At 40.9% G+C, this 12,706-nt stretch overlaps 1 protein-coding gene across 2 annotated transcripts in view; it reads right to left on the bottom strand.

Annotated features, from left to right (window-relative positions):
• The window catches only part of GC5 (golgin Putative 5), a 237,316-nt gene that overhangs the window by 103,576 nt on the left and 121,034 nt on the right, over nucleotides 1-12,706 (bottom strand). The gene's annotated exons all lie outside the window — the stretch shown is intronic.

The raw sequence follows: 12,706 nt of genomic DNA, 5'->3' as shown, positions 1-12,706 counted from the left end.
CTCCAGCTACCACCAAGTCAGATTCACTGGCAGCTACTATGACTTATCAGCGTGTCAGTTCAGCTCAATTTTTGTGACATACCGAGATTACCTTGGGAGTACTCGGCAACTCAGCAAAGTATTGTCCCAAGGATAATAACATTCCAACACAATCCATTTTATAAAAGAAATGATAAGCCTCGACTCAATAATACAGTTATAACTTGGAACTAACAAAAGAATTGTATCTTCCTGATAGGCACCATGCTTTAGCAAATTTGATAAAACGATTGCCATCTGTTCAAAAATATTACAAACTTGAACAAAATGAAATGAACACTGCAAATTTGGCTTCAAGCTTGAATACAACAAAAAGAAACTCTGTACAACTGAGAGCCGATATATTGGTTGAAACAAAATGTACCCAGAAAATGTCAGAAAAAGTTTCGCAAATTTTTAAGTAAACGACACATGTGGGATCCTTGACATATATAAACCAGACTCGTGTATTGAGTCAAAACCCAGAAAGAAAATTTCAGGTGCAAATTAAATATAACCTGTATCGTAGCCTCCCTAACTGCAGAAAGCATATCACAAGGGGAGACTTTAACAATTACGACAAATCATGATCACGATGCACTCAACATTATCAACTAGTTTCAAATACCTGGGTTTGAATAGAAAAAGCTGTCATCACAATGGAAACAAGTGCTACATAGTAGCTAGTCCATGCCGCTTAGTTTAAATATAAGTAATACATTTTATTAAGAAGCCCATCTCCAAAATTAGTGTGAAATGTGGTGCGAAAGTTGAAGGAGGCAGGCTGGCAGGCAGATAAAGGGCAGGGCAAGGGATGTGTATAGAAGGGTTGGAGTTGGTTTTTCAGATGCATACAAATGTGGTCAAATGTTGCCCTCACAACGCTGCAAAACATGAACAGATTTTCGTTTGGTGTGCATCAACCATGGTGAGCTCTTCACGGTGCAAGAACTAATTTTCATTAGGCGGGTTGGACGATGGAGAGTACGACCATTCACTTACAGTCATCTTCACTTGGTAGCGTGAGTATTCATAGATCTCCTTGTGAGCAGAAACAATGAACAGGAACAGGGATAGGGCTGGTGAACAGGAAAAGAGAGCAGGAACAGGGACAGGGTAGGTGAATAGGAACATGAACAGTGTCAGTTCTTCATTTTACTACTCAACTTCAGTCTCTGATGTGTTCCCTTTTCTAAGGCAACGGTAATGCATTCAAACATGACAATGGGGCAAGAAATTTCAGATCCTATGGAAACAAATGAGCTAGGACAAGTGAAAATTGTCTCATCAGCCAAAGCAGGGAAGTGGGTTTGGGTCAATGCCAAACAGTTACGGGGCATTTCAAAGTGAAGACTATCCCATCTAAAATGGGAGCTGACAAGGAAAAATCAGTCTCAAAGTACTTGGGCCCTTCGTAATAAGCAATATTCAAACAAGTCTCCTTTGCAAGCATGTGGCAATAATAGGCCCGGACGAAAATTCATCGATGACTCTGCCTTCTATAGCCCCACATCCACACCTCTCACCTGGTCATCTGATCTTTATGTGAAAGAATTGTTAAGTGCAAAGAGGAGGTTGGAGGTTTTAGAAGCTAAAGAGCAGGAAAGAGATCATAAAATTCATGTAATAACAGCTGAAAATCAATCTTTAGTAGAAAGCAATAAAGTTTTGAAGGAGCAAGTGGCATTGCTACAAGAAGCTCTCTTGATAGGGAAGACAGAATGGCAACACATGAAGATGGATGTGCAAAACATGAAGAAATATGTAGTGGAAAGTAAAGAGGTGGTGAATTCGAAACCATCCCAGGATAAAGGGAAAGTGGTTGCCCAAATAGACAACCATGAAGTGAAAGCAAGAGAAGAAAGGAAAGGAGGTTTCACAAAAGTTTCCAAAACTTGGGCTCAAGCTATTAACAATTCTGCTAATATGGAAGACGAAGCAAACATTCAGGTTGACAACATGCAAGATAGAGAAAGCAAGGAAAGGCAAGATAAAGAATAAAACATAATTATTAAAGGGGTGAAAGACTATGAGAAAAATGAATGTACTCTTAATCTTGCAAGGGACTTCTTAAAAGACAAGTTGCTTTGGCAACGACAGATATGCCAAGCATGGAGGGTGGGTAAGATTAGTGGTGAGAAGGCCAAGCCCATAAAAGTCATCATGCCTAACATGCGTGATAAACATATCATTCTAAGCAAGAAGCAGTTCTTGAGGGATTCTCACTCTTTTCTAGAAGAAGATTTAACTAAAGACAGCAAGAGGAAAGGAGGGAGGAAAGATCAAAGGTTAGGGCAGCAAGGGAAGAGGGCAAGAGAGCATGGATTTATAAAGGTAAAGTTATGATAGCGCGTTTTGGACCTCATTCCAAAACAGAGCAGCAAGATGGTAACAAAGAAGAAGCAACGAATTGCTTAGCAAGAAACTAAGCAGCAAGGTCAATATGGGCAAGCAGGGACAAAGACTCAACTGTGAGTCTTGTATGTCAAAACAAATAGCAATCAAGTCATATCCAAGTTTCCTTGAGTTTAGTTTGTTGGAACTGCAAAGGTTACCCATGGAGATGAGGACATGGGTTAGGGCCTATTGCGGAAGATAGAGACATAATTTGTCTCATAGAAACACATGAGCATGATGGGTTCAAGACACCTTTGTTTGAAGGGTACTGGAAGATGGAAGTGTGGAACAAGGCAACAGGGAATGGAAAAGGACATGAGGGTATCATGGTATTAGTGAGGGAAAAAGAAGGTCGGTTCATTCAGTTAGAAAAAAAAAGAATCAAATAAACAATTCTTTTGATTTAAAATATCATAAAATGGAAATCACATTAGAATTGCAGCATGTTAGTTTGATCCACAAGTTTCAAAAACTTACAAAAGTAGAGGGCTTGACCACAAAGACCCCTTTGCAGCCTTAAAAGCAAATATTGCAACATATTCTCAGCTAGGTGAAGTCCTTATAGTGGGTGATTTCAATGCTAGGACAGCAAGTGAGCAAGCTAGAGTTCTTTGTTGTAAAGAAGATTGCAACCCTATCTGGATTACAAAAGAGAGTAATCATCAGTGGGAAAGAATTTCAAAGCATAAGGGTTGCAATCTCTTTGGTGAACAATTGCTTACTCTATGTGCGGCTTTCAATTTAGTCATTTGTAATGGTTTGACTAGAAAGGCAAAGTCTGGTAATTTCACTTGCATTACTTACAATAGGGCAAGGTGCAGTATTTTAGGTAATTTGCTTGCATGGTTTGTGTGATAAAATGAAGGAAGTTTTGATTGGAGAATAGTGTTGGGATTTAAAATCAGATCACAAGCCAATTTATTTAAGTTTCTCTTGGACCGGAAAGAAGCAGTTAAGGTCAAAAACTCAGTGTGTTCAGCGAAATCTCCCAAATGGCATAATTCTTTTGACTCCAGAAAAATGTAATACGTTCAAAATAACACTAGAGAGGCTCTTCAAGAAGGAGAAAATTCTTATCCATGGCCTTCATAGTCACGAATTAACACGTTTCATCCAAAGTGCACTTGCAGAGTGCAAAAGAGCAAAAAATAAGAACTCTAAAACAAATTGCTTTCCAATTAATGCTTGGTTTGATGAGGAATGCAAAAAGGCAAGGAGAAAGTTGAAAGAGTCAAACAAGGATAACATAAACGTCAAAGCTTACAAGCAGTTAGTAAAGAAAAAGGTTGATTTCATGGTTTCAAGGAGCGAAGAACTAATCTTCCTTGGGAAAAGTAACCCCAAATTATTTTGGAAGGAGCTCCAACTGAGCAAGATGCAAACTAAAAATAGTATTACAGATTCTAGATGGTTTGACTATGAAAGAAAGTTTTATGAGCAGGATCCCAAGGTTGACCCTCCTCCCTTGGTCAACACTACTACTGAGCTCTTCACGATACAAGAGGTAGAGATGGGTATCAAGAAGTTGGGTGTTGGAAAAGCAAAAGACATAGCTGAACTCGAAGAAGAGTATCTAAAGTGGGACTTGAAAATTCTTGCACCTCACGTTACAAAAATTTTCAACAACATCATACAACAAGGGTTACCCAAAAATTGGACAACTAGTCTGGCAATACCTCTTTTCAAGAGTGGTGCTGTCAATAATCCCTCCAATTATAGGACCATAATAATAAACCCCTTGTTTGCAAAGTTATTTGGAAGCATGCTAGAAAATAAAATTAGCAAGTGGGTGGAAGAAAGAGATAAATGTGTTAAAGGGCAAGCAAGTTTTAGACCTAAACATTCCACAGTTGATCATGGTATAACTTTAAGGCATAGCATTGAAAAAGTTTGGGAGAAAAAGGAAGAAGCCTTTTGTTGCTTTGTTGATTTCAGAAAGCCTTTGACACGGTCCCTAGGGATAAGCTTTGACACATCAAGGAGGAACTTGGGGTTCCTAGGAATTTTAGAGCAGTTGTGCATAGATTGTAAGAAGAGGTGAAAGTCAAAATTAAAACTTCAGCAAGCATCTCTGAAAGTTTTAGAAGTGATATCAGGGTCAAGCAAGGTTGTCCATTGTCTCCTACCCTTTTTGGTTTATATATTGACAAACTGAAGAGTGGCTAAATTCGCAATGGGGTGACAGTGTCCATTTGGGCGAGTTTGTTATAAGGCTTCCTTTGTATGTGGATGACCTTATTATGATTGCTAAATCTGCCCTTGGTTTGCAAGAGAACTTACTTTCCCTTGAGCATTTTTGTAGAAGGGTGGGGATGGAAGTCAATATTAGCAAAACGAAGGTAGTGGTTTTCTCTAAAAAAAGAAAACATAACGAGCATAAGTTCTACTTTGAAGGAAGCAGTCTGGTAGAAGTTGTGGATTGCAAATACCTCGGAATTGACTTCAACAGAAATCTAAGTTTGGACGGTTGTAGAAAGAAAAGAACTTTGGGGGTTTGGAAAGCATTTTACGCTTTTCAAAATAGGTGTACAAAGGCAGAGTTATGGGACCGGAAGACCACTCAAATGGATTTTGGGCTTTTAGTGATTCCAGTGATTCTCCAAGGTTGTCAACCTTGGGCCAGCAATACATCTGACATGCAGTGTGTTGACTTTGTGTAGCATCGGATGTGATCTCGCCATGAAAATTGGTGGAGAGGCTAAAGCACATGAGATCTCCAAGACCCAGAAATCGTTTGGGGAAATTCCACCCGGATGGAGAGATATTAAAATAATTAATATTTTTGATGTGGCCCTAAGTCTAAACTTAGGAAAATTAAAATATTAATGTGTATTAATATAATATGGGTGCGAAAGTTCTAAATAACAAGGATCAAGCCAAATCTAATCTTAGCAGTTGATTAGGGACTTAATCTTGTCCGTTGAATCATCAACTAGAAAAGTATAAGAGGAGGCTTGAGGGTCAGTCGGAGACACACCAAGTTGATCAAGAATTAGATTTTTTGGGGCAAGGTTTGCTGAAAAATCGAGTCAATGATCTATTGCAGCGAGGGGCAGTACGACAGAAGGCCTAGAATACATAGCAGAGAGGTAGAGAAAGCGCCGGAGACACAGCGCAGAGCCTTGGAAGGCTAACGCAGAGGCGGCCACGACTAACACAAAGGCTGAGAAGGCCAGCACAAAAGATGCAAAGGGCCAAGAGGCTTACACAGAGGCAGCGGAGGCTGACGCAGGCAACGCAGAGGGCTACAGAGCTGACGTTGGGCAGAAGAGGCAGCGCTGAGGAATTTTCGTGGGGCAAACTGGGAGATGAGAGGCAAACGCAGAGCCGTAGAGGGTGACGTAGTCCTTGGAGGGTGACGCAGTTCTGGAAGGAAGCTTGGAGCAGCTTTCGTTGTCCAGCTGAGGAATAGTTGAGGTCAATGTGGGGCTCATCATCCGATTGTTGATCAGCCGAAATATCTGTCTCCAAGGAGAGGTACTTCTACCAAGGATAATCTCTAAAGGGTAAGCCATTTCGGGCACACTAGTTGTATTCAGAAACTGCATAATAATAAAACCCTCATATCTGTTGCACCGGTTTTCCCACATTGGGTTTTTCAGGGGACAATTGTCCAAAAATAACGGTATCCCTTGTGTGATTGTCTTAGTTATTTCAGTTGCTGATTTGTTTATGTGTGAAGGTTGCATTTGTGTTTATTTCGGTATTTATATTTATAAATATTTATTTGTGTGGAAAGAACAACTAGGAGATAATAAACCAGATAATGCAGTAGCGATTTCTGATGTGTCAGACTTAGAAATTCCACATGGTATCAGAGCATTGCAGATCACAGGAGGACTGAAAACACTAACAAAAATCTGAAGAATTTGCAGCAGAAGCAGTTGTCCCGAGAGATAGCGTTGTTCCAAAGCAGAAGCAGAAAGATAGGAAGTGATGCAGAGCCTGCGTCATCATTTCGAGCCAGGAGGAGGGTCAGCGCAAAGCCAGAGAGGGGAAGATCAAACCTACGTAGTGCCCAGTCATCTTTCTCAACCAAGAAGGATCGACGTTGTGGCCAGGAGGAGCAGATTCAGCCTTTGTTAGGATCGCGCAGAGCCTGAAAGGCTTAGTTTCTTCAATTGTCGGGGCTTGGGAAGCTGTGTGCAAGTTGTGATTTGAGGAGCTGGTGGGACGTTGTTTTTGTCGAAGCAGAACAGTGTCTGAGGAGACGAAGCCAAGGTAGAGGGAATCACTAGTTCGATGGATTTCTAGCCAAGGAATCCATATGCGTGTTGCAACGGCAAAGGAGGATTGGAGAGGAGCAGTTCGACAATTGGCCAAAGGATTTCCAAGAGGGAAATCAAGACTTAGAGGGAGTCCAAAAGAGGAGCTGAAATGGAAGTGAACGAACTGAGGGATCAGGACAAGTTGGGCAGGGCTTCCAACTTTGTCATCTGGAAGGCCAGGATCCTGGCAGTCCTGGATCGACATCGCATCAAAGACTTTGCCTTGAAAATCGTGGCTATCCCAGTTGACCCAGCTGAGAACAAGAAGTATGAGAATGTAATGGCAAGGGCGAAGTGCATGATCCGACAAGGTCAAAGATCATGTCATACCACATATTGCTAAGAAGAACACAGCAAAGGAGATGTGGGACACCCTGACCACCTTATACCAAGGCTCTTCCGTGCAGCAGAAGATGTTATTGGAGAAACAATTGAGGTCATATCAGATGCATAAGGGAGAGCAAATAGATCCATTCCTTCTCAGGTCGCAGGAGATTCGCGACTAGCTTACTTCTGTGGGTTCTGCACTGGATCTAGAGTTTATGGTCAGGACTACCCTGAATGCAGTCTTCGAGGAGTGGGAAACATTTGTCCAAAGTATTTTGGGCAGGTTCACTCTTCCCGGTTGGGAAGAAATGTGGGCAGCTCTTTGACAGGAAGAGATCAGAAGGATGACCAATGCGGGGAGTAGTGGTAAGGGAGCTCGAGTCAAGAAAGAGGAGGAGGAGGAGGATGCGGCTCTAGCATCTGTAGGACAACAAGGGAAGAGGAAGAAGAAAGACATCTCCAAGGTTAAGTGTTTCCATTATGGGGAACTGGGACATTATGCATCCCAGTGTCCCAGGAGAAAAATACGGGAGAGGCTTCGGATTCAAAAGTAGCTCCAACTAAGGTGGAGAAAGAGGTCAAGATTGATGACGATTGTGCCATAAGTGCTCATGCACCTCTGGAGAAGAGGTGGGGAGACATCAAGTTGTATTTAGGACTACATACTAGGGGCAAGATCCTTGAGGTGCCCAAACTCTTGGATCACATTCGACTGCGGGAGCCCTTAACGACAGTAGCATGATGATAGGTGTCGGGTGGAGCAAAGTGTAGTGAAGCAGCAAGGCAATGGTTGAGTGCAGAAATCTGAGGCAGCGCAGTGAAGGTTGTAGCAGTGCGAGAGGCACATAGGTGTATGCAGTAGCACAGTGGTAGCAGAGGGAGCACAGGATAGCAGCAAAGGTAGCTTCAACATCACGAGGCTTCCAGACTGACTGGGATGTCAGTATTTGGGAGAAGTCAGTCACTTACTTCTCGATAACTAAGTTGCAATGCAGCAATTAGCAGTGGCAGTGCTAGGGGCAGCATGGGCAGCATGTTGAGAGGGAGCTGCAGTACAGATGTAGCAGTGGCAGCGGCAATGTCATGGGTAATAGTACAGGAAGCAGCAGTGCAGGGGATGTAAGGCAGCAAGCCAAGCACTGGCACAGGTATCGGTCCGACAGATCAATGTGATTTTCAATGGTGAATCATTACTAGAGCACATTCCTCGCTAAGAGGGAGTTTTGATTTTTGGTAGCATCAGATGTGCTCTAGCCATGAAAATTCGTGGAGAGGCTAAGGCATATGAGATCTCCAAAACCCAGAAATCGTTTAGGGAAATTCCACCCAAATGGAGAGATATTAAAATAATTAATATTTTTAATGTGACCTTAAGTCTAAACTTAGGAAAATTAGAATATTAATGTGTATTAATATAATATGGGTGAGAAAGTTTTAAATAACGAGGATCAAGGCAAATCTAATCTTAACCGTTGATTAGGGACTTAATATCGGTTGTTGAATCATCAATAGAAAAACTATAAGAGGAGGCTTGAGGGTCAGTTTGAGACACACCAAGTTTATCAAGAATTAGATTTTCTAGGGCAAGGTTTGCTGAGAAATCGAGTCAGTGATCTGTTGCAGCGAGGGGCAGTTTGGCAAAAGGCCGAGAATACATAGCAGAGAGGCAGAGAAAGTGTCAGAGAGAAAACACAGAGCCTTGGAAGGTTAATGCAGAGGCTGAGGAGCCAGCGCAGAAGACGCAGAGGGCCAAGAGGCTGACGCAGAGGGCCAAGAGGCTGAGGCAGAGGCAGCAAAGGCTGACGCACGCAGCGCAGAGCGCTGTAGAGCTGAGGTTGGGTAGAAAAGGCAGTGCTGAGGAATTTTCGTGGGGCATACTGGGAGCTGAGAGGCAGAAGGAGAGTCATAGAGGGTGACGCAGTCCCCGGAGGGCGACATAGTTTCAGAAGGAAGCTTGGAGCAACTTTCGCTGTCCAACTGAGGAACAGTTGAGGTCACTGTGGGGCTCATCATCCGGTTAATGATCAGCCGGAATATCTGTCTCCGAGGAGAGGTACTTCTACCAAGGATAATCTCTAAAGGGTGAGCCATTTCTAGCACCCTAGTTGTATTCAGAAATTGAATAGTAATAAAACGCTCATATCTGTTGCACCGGTTTTTCCAGGGACAATTGTCCAAAAATAACGGTGTCCCTTGTGTGATTGTCTCAGTTATTTCAGTTGATGATCTATACATTGTAAAGGTTGCATTTGTGTTTATTTCGGTATTTATATTTATAAATAACTTGTTAATGGAAAGAACAAGTAGGAAGATAATAAACTAGATAATGCAGTAGGGATTTCTGATGTGTCAGACTTAGAAATTTCCACACAATGGAAACAAATTGAGAAAATTCAGAAGCGCTTGATTACAAACAAGTTCAAAATTAAAAGTGCAGTTCCTTATGATATCTTGTTAAGTGAAATGGGGGCTTCTCCTATTGAAGCAATCTCTATGGTGCGAGTCATAAGATATTTAAAAAAAATTGAGCAAATGGAAGAGGGCAGATGGCCTAAGGTGTAAGAGTATTCTATTACTCACAATGTTGTGTAAAAGTACATAGAAGTCCTCCATTATATAGCAATGAAGTAAACCCAGTGTCGGATAAGGATAACTACAACAATTGGACAGATGCAAGTCCCTATGTGAGCTTAAAACTCACCATACTTAGCTCATAGGGAAATAAAGTGTTGGAAAAACCAACTCTAACACCCCCCCTAAGAAAAACATACAGAGTAGCTAAAGAAAAAAGAAAACAAAGAAAGGGTCCTAGCAATGAGGCCTGATTAGGTACCCATGTACAAACTCTCATAAGCGGAGAAAGAGAGAAAAACCCGTAGAAACCCCGCCCCCCAAAAAAAGAGTGAAAGATGTCAGTGCTCAAATTATCATGCAGCTGAAACTGTAGATCCCATAACGATCCACTGAATGGCAAGAACATAGGCCTACACCAATCAAGAAGTATGAAATGTTGAAGTACCAAAATTTTGAAGATGAGAGTTGTGAAACCTCAATGAGATTGGTCGATCTTTGAAGTAGGATTGTTGCAGAGGCACACAAGTGGCAAACGTTGTCAACTTCTCCCGGAAAAATGCTTCGGAGAAACTAGGTGTCGGTAAAGAACCAGGGCAAGGTTTCAAACAGAAGCAACACTGTCAACCAACAAACAAACAATGAGGCCTATAAATATGGCAACTTGGCTCAACTGCTATACAACATCACTCCTAAAATTGTTTGAACATCGTCACCATCACATTGAAACACAAAAGATGACAACTGTCAACAAAGCAACGATATCTATCACCATTTAATATGCCCCCCCCCTAAAACACAATTGTGAAAGGAGCGAGAATTAATAGTCTCCATTGTCAGCAAATCCCCCCCCCACCTCGCCTGAAACACAACTGCGAAAGGATCAAGAATTAATAGTCTCCATTGTCAGCGATCCCCCCCCCCCCCGAAACACAACTGAGGGAACAATGGGAATCAACAACTGATGCAACATGACGATATGAATTTTGCAAGCATTGGCTCAATTGACGCCATGACCATCCAACGATCCATCTGCAAACGTTTCTGATGGTTGGCATTGGTCCACGATTCATTCTCTCATGTCTCTTTTGTAACGATTTGAATGTTGGGCTAGTAATTGACCAATAATGTTGATGCTTGGGTAATTTCTTTTGATGAGGATGTGCAGATGGCTTAGTTTTTGTTTTAGCATATTCAAAGCTAGGTGCCACAACATTTTCATTTGAAATGACATTAGCAACCATGTCATCAATATGTTTATCACAATTAACAGGAGCATTTTCTTCAAGCACCTCACAGTTAGATGTAGGTGATGAGGCAGCAACAGGATCGTATCCAAGACCTGCTCTTGATGTTTGCACTACAGGGTTAATAGGAGCAACAATTCCCTGTCCATTCTTCCCAAGTCCTCCAATATATCCCATTTTACTCAGCAATCGGGATCCACTACCAGTGGTATGCTTTTCAAAACTGGGTGTGACAAAAGCATGTGATGAATCATGATCATCAACATCAGTTTTATGGAAATCAACATCATCAAGTGTGGAAGGAGAGCTTGGCACCTTAACATCAATTGTCTCCATTTCAAATTTCTAAAGACGACTAACTTTCAATTCAAGTTCCTGCTTAGACTCTTGCAGCTTTTAAATGACCCCATCCTTCTCAATTAGTTGTTGAGACAAGACATCATAATCTTGTTTCAAAAAATGATATTGCTCCATCATTGTTTCTTTTAAACAATCAATTTCTATAATATGTTGATTAGTTTGCTCTTCCAACTGCTTCTTCAAATTTTTTGTTCAAGTCAGAAAAAGACTCAACTTCCTCCCACAAGTCATCAAGGAAGTCAATATTCTCTTGAAATTCGTCTGCAAGCATTTGGAGGTATTTTCCCATGGTTGATTCCAAATGTTCAACCTTCTTGATATTTTCAGCAAGTGAAGTTTGCAACCTATTTTTAAGTGTTTCATTTTCTGCTTGCAAAATAGCTACCATGGACTTCAATTGGAGAACCTATTTATGAAGTTCATCTATTGCCTTCTTCTCACAAAGCTCCTGCAATCTTTTAACCATCTTGATAACACAAGTTGGAAAACGTGTTTCCACTAGCAGTAAAAACTGCTACAAAACAAAGCTGATGATGACAACAACAATTACTTTACACTTCAAAGCATGGTAGATCAATTCAGCAACGGTTGACTGTTGAATCAAGGCAATCTCCACACTGCTTCACATAGTTGATCTAACGAGATCAATGTTGATCCAGTATCTTCATACACATATCTGTCCTTCTTTTACGTAAATTTGTCCACAATTAAATTGTACAAAGTAGATCTGGCCAATAAAACTTTACATAACAGCAAATGACACTTACGAAAGAATCATGATCAAAACAGAACTATAGAGCTCGAAAAAAAAAATTGAGACCTCACTGAAATAGAAACTCCATGCAAGATCATAAAAAATTACTAAACTCAAAAATAATTAAGCAAGGCAGGAATCGCCTGCTCTAATACCATGTAAGAGCATTATATTACTCACAATGTTGTGTAAAAGTACATAGAAGTCCTCCATTATATAGCAATGGAGGAAACCTAGTGTCGGATAAGGATAACTACGACAACTGAACAGATGTAAGTCCCTATGTGAGCTTACAACTCACCATACTTAGCTCATAAGGAAATGAAGCGTAGGAAAAACCAACTTTAACATAAGGTTGTCATTAATGACATATTGTGCAAAAGAAAGAAGACCTGGATGCAGCAAAATAACAAATGGTTTAGTAAATGGGGTATTTGCTTGAACATGTGGTCCCACAAACAGTAAAGAGATAAAATCTTTTGTTATAGATAAGTTCCACAAGCATACTTGGGATAAGGAGTTAGAGAGAAAGAAAAAGTACTATATTGAAGAGCTTAATCCCACTCATAATTATCAACAAAAAGCATACATTGGGGGCAATATTTCTTGGAGAGCCAAAATTATTATGGCTCAGTTAAAGACTAATTCTCATCAACTCCGTTGCGAAACAGTGCACTAGAAAAGGCCAAAAGAAGTGTGGGAAGAAAGAGTATATATTTTTTTATCTTCCAGAAAAGTGCAAACAGAAAAGCATTTCATTTTAG

This window comes from Pinus tabuliformis, chromosome 6, assembly GCF_031772625.1.
Source record: "Pinus tabuliformis cultivar Carrire ecotype Pingquan chromosome 6, CPIR1, whole genome shotgun sequence".
In the NCBI taxonomy this organism is placed as follows: Eukaryota; Viridiplantae; Streptophyta; class Pinopsida; order Pinales; family Pinaceae; genus Pinus; species Pinus tabuliformis.
The sequence above is the reverse complement of the archived record's forward strand: the minus strand, read 5'-3'. Positions and strand labels throughout refer to the sequence as shown.